Raw genomic sequence first — 8,896 nt, forward strand, 5'->3', positions numbered from 1 at the left:
CAAAGTTGCCAGAGGCTACAGTCACTATTTACAGACTGAAAGATCAAGCCTGCATGATTTAAGAATCCAACCTACATCATGTCCATGTCATCTTGATAGTACTACACACAGGTAAAGATGCTTGGAAAACAGTTTTGTTTTATTTTCTGTTTTCCTGGGGACAATTTTGACAATAATAATAACAAAAAAGTTTCATCGATATTATCTGTGAAAAAATTTAACATTTTAACAAAAAATAAAAAATGAAAGCTTTCTTTCCAAAAATGATCAGTTTTTGAACAAAATGATCGGGTTTTTTTTTAAACCTAAAACTCAAAATTCCCCACTGGAAAGTAGATCGTTTTGAAGGAAGATTTTCCACTAGCCTTACCCAACTGTAGGATATTTAAGACATGTATCTGTGTGATTGTAATAGGCTTATCATGTTCATGATGCTAAACCCATCATTTAACCTGCTTGTACACATGGGCCACATTTTCCTAACAAGAGGCTTGAGGTTTGTTTGAAAAAAATGTGTGACCACTTATGAACCTCCATTTGTGCAGTCATTTACTGCACTTATCACAGCATTGGCTAGCTCCTAGCTGCCTGTTCATGAATGTAAATATTGTGTGATCATAGGTCATTGTGTGACCACTGAGAGAAGTGCAATAAGTAGATGCATTTTGGTGCACTGACTTAGGCTCTTAAGTTTTGATAATTTGACCCCATATATTGGTATCATTTAGAATAATTAGTGATTTTGTCAGTGTAATACCATCCTGGTTCATGCAGTAGTAGTATAATAATTTCTGGCTAACTAATTTATCCATATTTTACAATATGCACTGAGTTGTTCATATGGATATACCTCAGGGGCAATTTCATAATTTATATTCACCAGTTTGACCTCTTGTTTATACCTTGTCTGCTTCAGGATTTCTCACTTTTATGCTCAGTGTCATGAGAGAGATGTTAATGATGTTAACAGGCCTTAGCTACAAGTTTCTTCAATGTGCAACAGCTGCTCCAGAGTCTGCAGTGCACACTGAAATCAACTAATGAAGAACAAATCAGTATCCCTTTGGTATCTCTTCCTGGAGGCAACCATCATCACCCAGACAAGTGAAAAAGTACCAGTGTGATCCAGGAGCTCTGCAATCGTATGCACTTTCAGCAACTTGTCACTTAGGACCAGAATACAAGGTAGAAGTTATAGCCAGGGGTTGGAAGAGCAACTGGGACCAGCAGTTTTAAAATTTGTTGGAAGATAGGGAAGTCTGGAGAAGAAGACAATCTCTCATTCTTTCTCTCTATCTCCCCCACTTCTTGCCAATCCCTTAGATTTTCCATTGACTTAATATTTGCAATGTATCAGTGATAATCCTATTGAAAATGAACTTCTTATCCAACTTCTACACTATATCTAATACCAAAATTCATCTGCTAATCTTGCATCTAGTTTCTCTACTACTTTATCACTAGAATTATCCCCATTAGAAAGCTATGTAAGGAAATGACAAGGTAATCAGTGCCTTGGCAAAATATAAATAATTATATTGCACACTTACTTTTCTATGGAAGTAAAGGGTAATATTGACGACAGGAGGTTATGCTGAGGAAAAACCCCAAACCTATAAATCCCTCTATAATACCAAAGGGATAAATGCTAAAATGATGACTTGCTACAAATTTTGCTATGTAAAGTATTTGTGGCTGATGTGATGCTCGTGTACTAGAAATGTGATACCTTCTAGAAAAAGCTTCAACAATCACTGACTTGGAGGTACAAATAATTGTGCTATGCAAGGGATGAGAGAAGGGAGGCAGTATATCCTAATGACTAGAGCACAGGAGTTGGACTCAGGAGACTTGGAGTCTATTCCTTGCTCTCCCACTGGAAGCAAGATGCTAGAAATTGTGCCTCGTTTAACAAATCAAAGTTCTTCACACTCTCTTGCCAAAGAGTGCTACCCCTACTTCATATATTGACCAGCTGAACAGCATTTTTGGGGAACAAGAAAAGGGATTTTAAAAATCAGATGAAGTTGCAGTTGAGTAGTTTGATTTGAGTATTCATTTTTCTGTAGCTACTTCCTGTATGCAACAAAATCTGGGTTAATGTGGAACAAGTGTTCTTGTTTAACAAGATAAATGCATTCGTTTTAATGAACTTTTCTACAGACAAAAGTAAGAGATGAGAGAAGTTCTGTTTGTTCATTATACTAATTAAAAAGGACCACCTCCAGCCCTGTGAAAATAAAACCCATTAAAGCAAATGTAATATGTCAACTTGGAGTTGTGAAATACAAATCATACAGAGCATACCATGGACATTAAGTTAAGCTTTCACATTCTTTTTTGCATGTGGTGAGTTTGGCTTTGGGCTTGCCGGTGACTTTTCCTGACTCTTATATATTAAATACATATGGGAAATGGAAATTCAAGAACAGAGAATTCACTGAACAAGCAAGAAAAAACCCTATGTTTAATTAAAATTAAGGAGAGTAGAAACCTTGTTGCACAGAGAACTATTGTTAACTGGTTTATTCTTTTAGCAGGTATTTATTTTAGAGAACCAAGTTGAAGTATTATTAATATAACTTTGGCCTGGGAGCAAAGAAAATGTTTTGTTTTACCAAATTGTCTGGTTAGTATAAGGTTTCAGGAAACTAAGAGTTGCATTGTCATTTCAGAGTTTTATTCCTGGCACAGGGATTTCAGGGAGTTTATTTCTCCTTCATTAGCTGTAAAGATTGAGGTTTACTTGTTTATCAGATGTATGAAAACAGGTTCCACTGGCTAGCTGATTGGAAAATTCAAATAAAGTTAAGAGACAGGTGTTATTTAGGGCATGTCAACTTTAGTTTTGAAGGTTAAGAGATCAAATTGTCTGAAATTTGGAATCAGTTTGTAATGCAGCTGAGTTTTACATTCCATACTGAAACATAATATATTTCTCAAATACTTGTTTTACATTTGGATCCAATATAGTGCACATGTATTGAAAATATATATTAGAGTTCACATTATGTTAATTAAGGCAACATTTTTCTCTTTTTCTGTGCTTAGAAAGACATGACGGACCATATCGTCAATGTGAATAGATTGGTATATCTTCACTGACTCAACTGAGCTTGGCCAGTTTACATAAGCTAAGGATATGGATCTAGATATTTAATGTCTAAAATGAGACCGTAAAAATAATTTTTGGAGTCCATACTTACTTTCTCACAATGACTCCCATAATCAATTATCATCAGACTACTGAGAAGGTGGTGTTGGAATAATTCCAGTTACATCTTGATCTAGTTTTAGAAGTGGGTTTAAGTACAGGAAAATAGTGTGTTTATTATCTCCATCTGGAAATGGACACATAAGATATCCATGCTGATTTGTTTTAGCTTTGTCAGCTGCCTTTGATGCTAGTGACTACAAAGTTTTGTTGATTATCCTGCAGTGTCTTGCTGTGATGGGACAGGCTGGATCCTCTCTGACAGATCACATGGGGAGTCAAGTTGTCCCAAGGGCTCTCCTGAATAATATTCTGCAGGGTTCGGTGTATATATACTCACTTTACAAAATATAGTGAGCACATAATATCTGACACCATTTAACTTACCTGGGCCTGAATCATACTGGAAGCATAAGCCCCAGTCTTGTATTGAGAACCATTTGTCTGCACCAGATTATATTCAAGTAAAAACTAGACAGGCCTACCTGTCAATGGTACTCCATACAGGGATATAGTTACACCCACACTGAGCTCATTACAGGATCAGGCCCTTAGAGATAAAGATTGTATTGCATTTAATCAGGGATGAGAAAATATATGGTTTCATATAGGCAATGACTCACTTTCTAATTACCTTCCCTTTGCTGAGTGAACACACCCTCCTTACCATGAGTTAAAATACATAAAAGCAATAGAGTTAGATTCATTTTATGGAAATGCAGCTTAAAGAGGTCAAGGCTGTCACCAGCAAAAATTTGTTCACCTAGCATAGAAAAATCATCAAAAGTTTTTTAAGATTTAGAAAAAGAATTGGCATAATGGGCTGAAAAGGTATAGCAGAAGGAATGAAAAATATTTTGAATTTTGTAAAGCACCTAAGACTTTATGCAGTGAATAATGTTAATGATATTTAATATTTACATTTTACTTTCAAATCCTGTAAGCTTGTTAGACAAAATAGTTTGATATTCAGGAAGAAGGGCTGCAGTGAATATTTCCAATGAATCTTCTTTGCAAACACAGTCAAAACAGACCTGTATAAAGTATTATTTAAATAAATGATTAACCTAAGTCAAATGTAACATGTACTGGTGAAACGAACAGTCTCCATATTTTGGTTTCCCCACAAGTCCTGATTTGACTTTTGGATACTTGCCAGCTCTAAACATTTATAGCTGGTTCCTCCTGATACACTGAATTGTTACAAGGTTGAAAGGTTCAAGAACATTTCTTAAATTGTGTAAAAAACAAACACACAAAACGCTTCACCCTGATGGAAAGTGAAGGTTGATTAGATATGTACGTAAATCCCAGCAGACATTTGGGAACAGTGTTATTTTGATTCTTTGACCTTCCTGGTGCAAACAACATTTGGAAAGAACAAAAATTTGATGAAGATGGAAAGACCCTCCCAGTACAGTTCAAGATAAAGGAGTGTCATGCATTTTATCAGTGCTTCCTTTATAAGAAAGATGGTAGAGAATACCATGAAGGCCTGTGAGACGGATTGTCTTGAAATAAGACCTTTTCATTGGAAATGTTAAGCATTTAAAATATCTTTTTTTCCAGTAAACCACACCTTTTTGTTTCCAGAGTCCGGTGCTATTTTTAACCTTTCTTTTCAAAATTTCAGATTTATTTTCAGTTATTATGTAGCACTGTTCTGCCAAAAGACCTTCCTTTATTTAATCCTTTATTGGAATACATGATAAAACAAAGAGGCAACCCAGTGCAGCGCATGCAGCAAAGTAGTAGACCAGAAGGGATTAACTATATCTTATATAAATATTTCTGGAACAATCAGTAGGTGCTTCATAACGTCCCAAAGGGTCCATATAGAAGTAAAAGTTTTATCTTTAAGGGTGGCAGTAAGTCCTTTCATTTTTCAAATCTCTGACACTCAGATAATCCATTCTTTTTGGGGAAAAGCATGTCTGTTTTTAGTCAATAAGATATAATACATTTCCTGGCTACTAACAATAATATTCTCAGTAGTGGGAATTATTTCAGTGCACATTTCTTTAGGGGTTTTTCCCTAGTAACATAATAAATGTAGTGCAGGATAAGTTTTTGTCAAAGACCTTACACAATGTGGATGAAAAATAAAGAACTAGTAGCACAGACTTGAATAAGGCATAATTACAGGCAGACACTGTAAACACTTCTTGCTTTCTGCTCTATCAATGCACCTCATTTCTGACCTCCACCACCACCAATTATTTCATTCTTCTGACTCTTTTGAACAAAGCCTGTCAAGTGTGATGAACTGCGACAAACCACATGATGATTTTGTGATCTGGATAAGCAGAGAGAAAAGATGAGCAGACAGATTACTGCTGTTAAATTACAGTGGTCACATTGAAAAATTCCATATATACATAACACATTTTTACCCCTCACTTTTCACACATTTCCTAAGCAAATGACAGGTTAACACTGTGGTGAGGTATCTCACCTATGCAGCTGTTGGCAACTGTACTCTTTTTTAAAATGTTGGCATAGTATAATCATGTAACCACATCCTATTGTGTAGGGAAAAAGTCAGAAATATTCAAATTCAGGAAATCCAAATATAGAAACAATAAGATTAAGATATGAACTATAACAGGGAAAGGGGGCCCTATGCTGGGCATCACTGTCATAAAGCTTGTAGAATGGCAATAATTTGTAGGTTCCTACATAGTAAGGTAACATCTAATGGGTATCCAAGTGAAGGAGTGATGACATGCAACATCCCCCTCCTGCTCCTGCGTGCTCCCTTACCCCCACACCATGTCACTGTCCAGGAATTTCAAATATTCTCTCATTTAAAAATGTAGAACAGTATTACTTTTTCCCCTTAGCATGGAAGGCAGTAGAGGAAGTGAGAGTGTAATCCATGTGCCTCTTTAAGAGATCGATGGGCCAGGGTGAGGGGGAGGGGAAGAAAGGGTTGTGTGGGTCATTGTTACTACGCCAATGCACAATTAGCACTCCACATCCAGAAGTTTCTGGAACAGGATTTGGTAGTTTTTGGTATGCTCAATAGGTTTCCTGTACCAAACTCCGTGAGGGCAAGTAGTCAGGGCAGCTGCTTTGCAGAAGGCCATGTGCCCTGTGTGGGTTAGGAGAAGCTGAGCCCAGGTACAGAAAGCAGGTTGTTTTCCCCTGACTCTGAAGCATTTTGCAGCAGGGTAGTGATATTGTTAACCCTTCAACAGGGAAGCCTTGGCAGTGTTAATTACAGAACGGAGGAAATTGGGAGGAAAACAATTTATTTTATTTTATTTGTATACTTTGAATGTTGTTTGTTTTAGCCAAACTGTTTTAGTTAAATTGTCTCAACTAGTATAATTCACCAACTTTTCTTTTATTTAAATGTGATAATGGTGAAAGAGTCATTTACTTTGTTATTCTCAGTTTTGTATTTTTCTTGTAACATTTTTTTAAAATCTATATACTTAACTCAGTGGCTGGTTAATTGTTAGCTGACTAGCTAACAGTGATTTCAGCAGAGCAGAAGGAGGCGTCTGCATGGATTCCAGCTGAAATTTTCTACAAGCAAGTGGAGAGAAGATGTCACTTTTGACTTAGAAGACTGTATAGATTTGGTGATCAAAGACTCTCACTGAGACTCAGGTGAACTCAACCTAAGCTTTTGGGGACTGACCTGTTTAGATTTAATTTGTTTTATGTATGTTTATGTATAACTGTATGCTGCTTATAAAATAATTATGTTATACAAAATGAAATTATTATTATTTATTGTTTCTTTATCAAAAGAAAGATTTGATAAAGTTGGTACTTAATTAAATTCATTTATTTTGTTCTTTTTGGGGCTTGAATGTGAGGAGGTTGATTTTGTCCAATCCTTGCTGAAAATCTTTAGAGACTGAATTCTGAGACTCCAGGTACTTTTTGATGGGAGTTAGGGTTTTAGGACTAGAGAAGGGCAATGAAGTAAACTCTAGACCACCCACAGGTTACAAATTGGTGCCTGAACAAACAGGGACTTGAGGATTGCTCAGAGCTCACCTCTGATTTCTTTTTGAAGGGTATGGTAGAAGTTAGTTATAAAAGAATTCAGTGTTATTGAATATTGGTATTGAATTTGTACACTGTAGTAATATTGTTAAGTTCATGGAAACTTGTACACAGTTTGGGTTAGATCCCTATAGGACCATTTTAGTCAGTGATTGTACAGCAGAAATTAAGAGGGCTGATGGGACCTTTGGTCATGTGAATAATATGAGGAGGATGAAGAAAAAACAAAGTAATGATTCTTTGTGAATTTGAAGACCCTGTTTCTGTCATACACGTAGGGAGGAATTGTGTGTTGCAGAAGCTATGGCAGAAATGGGATGTAACTCCTATTCATTTTGAGGTTTTGCTGTTTATATCCACTGTTTCTGTGCCCAGAGTACCTCAGTGCAGGGATCAGGGATACTCTGTATATTCTGACAGAGTGTTGAAGACTAAAACATGGGCTGTGGTTGTACCTGTGAGTGATAGACAGACTAAGTGGTTAACAGACACTACACCTGTTATGGACAGAGGTCCAGTAGGAGCCTCTACTCCTGCTGTGCTTCTCCCTCCCAATATGTAACATCTTTTGTTAGAGCAAGTGCTGAAATCTGCCAGTAAAACTGTGACTGATGTAAAATTTACACTGAAATGTTTTTCAGGTAATTCACCCAGACCCAGTGGAAAAGTAGATTATCTTAGCTGATGAGCACAAGCCAAAGAGATGATGGAAGACAGTGAGATTTCTGATAAAGTCAAAGGAAAGAAGATTATTAGAAGTTTATTGCCATCTTCACTGAACATGGCTTTAGGAGCTGGTAGCAAGGCATCTTCTGAAGAATGCTTTGGTATTTTGGAGAAGGCATATGAAAGTTTCATAAATTTGAGTTTAAGGCTCAATATTCTGAGACTTACCAACGTATTAGAGAACCGCCTTCTGCATACCTGACTAGACTACACACATTAGCCCAAGAAATTATGGAAGCTGGTGGCGTAAAAGATACTGAATTGGACTCTTATATACAAGATCAATTTTTCCATGGTTGTTGGCTTGAAACATTATTCAATACACTCTTAATAAAAGGGATTAACTTTAGTGGTAGAAAAAGGAGCATTTCTTATGCCACACTCCTTTTTGTGGTGAGATCCATTGAAAGGGAACACTCCAATTAAAAAAAAGAGAAAACATTGACAAGAACTAGAAAAAAAAGGAAGGCCATTAAGTAGGAGTAGTTTTCAGTTGATAAAGGCATCTGAAAATGCTTCCAGCACTCGTGAAGAAGTCACTAAAACAGATGTAAAGGAGAAATATCTGTGGGCTGAGCAGCGGTTGGTGGGACTGCAGATGACCCAGCCAAACTCTGAAATGCCCATTTCAGATACACAATTCACTCTTCAAAGACCAAAGAATTTAATAGACAAGCAATACAGCAATTTAACAGAAAAAATCCATTATGTTTTAACTGTGGGCAAATAGGATATTTTCAAAATGACTGTGAGAATTCTCCTAACCCTAACCTAATACATCAGCAACTGACTGGTAGGAATTCAAAGCAGAGCAGTTTGAGCCAGGAAGAAAAGAAACAAACAACTCTCAGAGCAAGGCTGTTAGTCAATGGGTTCAGGAGATAGATGCTACCCTAATGGATGTCAGTGAGGCTATTCAGCAATTAGGGGAAT

General features: G+C 36.6%; 1 long non-coding RNA gene across 1 annotated transcript; it reads left to right on the forward strand.

Moving 5' to 3' along the window:
- The first annotated feature begins 1,086 nt into the window (after window positions 1-1,086).
- Window positions 1,087-8,298, forward strand: LOC137167152 (uncharacterized). The gene is made up of 3 exons (XR_010924025.1): window positions 1,087-1,185; window positions 6,664-6,832; window positions 7,879-8,298. It is a non-coding gene; the product is annotated as an uncharacterized lncRNA (long non-coding RNA).
- Window positions 8,299-8,896: the final 598 nt, after the last annotated feature.

Source organism: Emydura macquarii, unplaced genomic scaffold, assembly GCF_026122565.2.
Source record: "Emydura macquarii macquarii isolate MOO-44397 ecotype Brisbane River unplaced genomic scaffold, CSIRO-AGI_Emac_v2 contig_2897, whole genome shotgun sequence".
NCBI lineage: Eukaryota > Metazoa > Chordata > Testudines > Chelidae > Emydura > Emydura macquarii.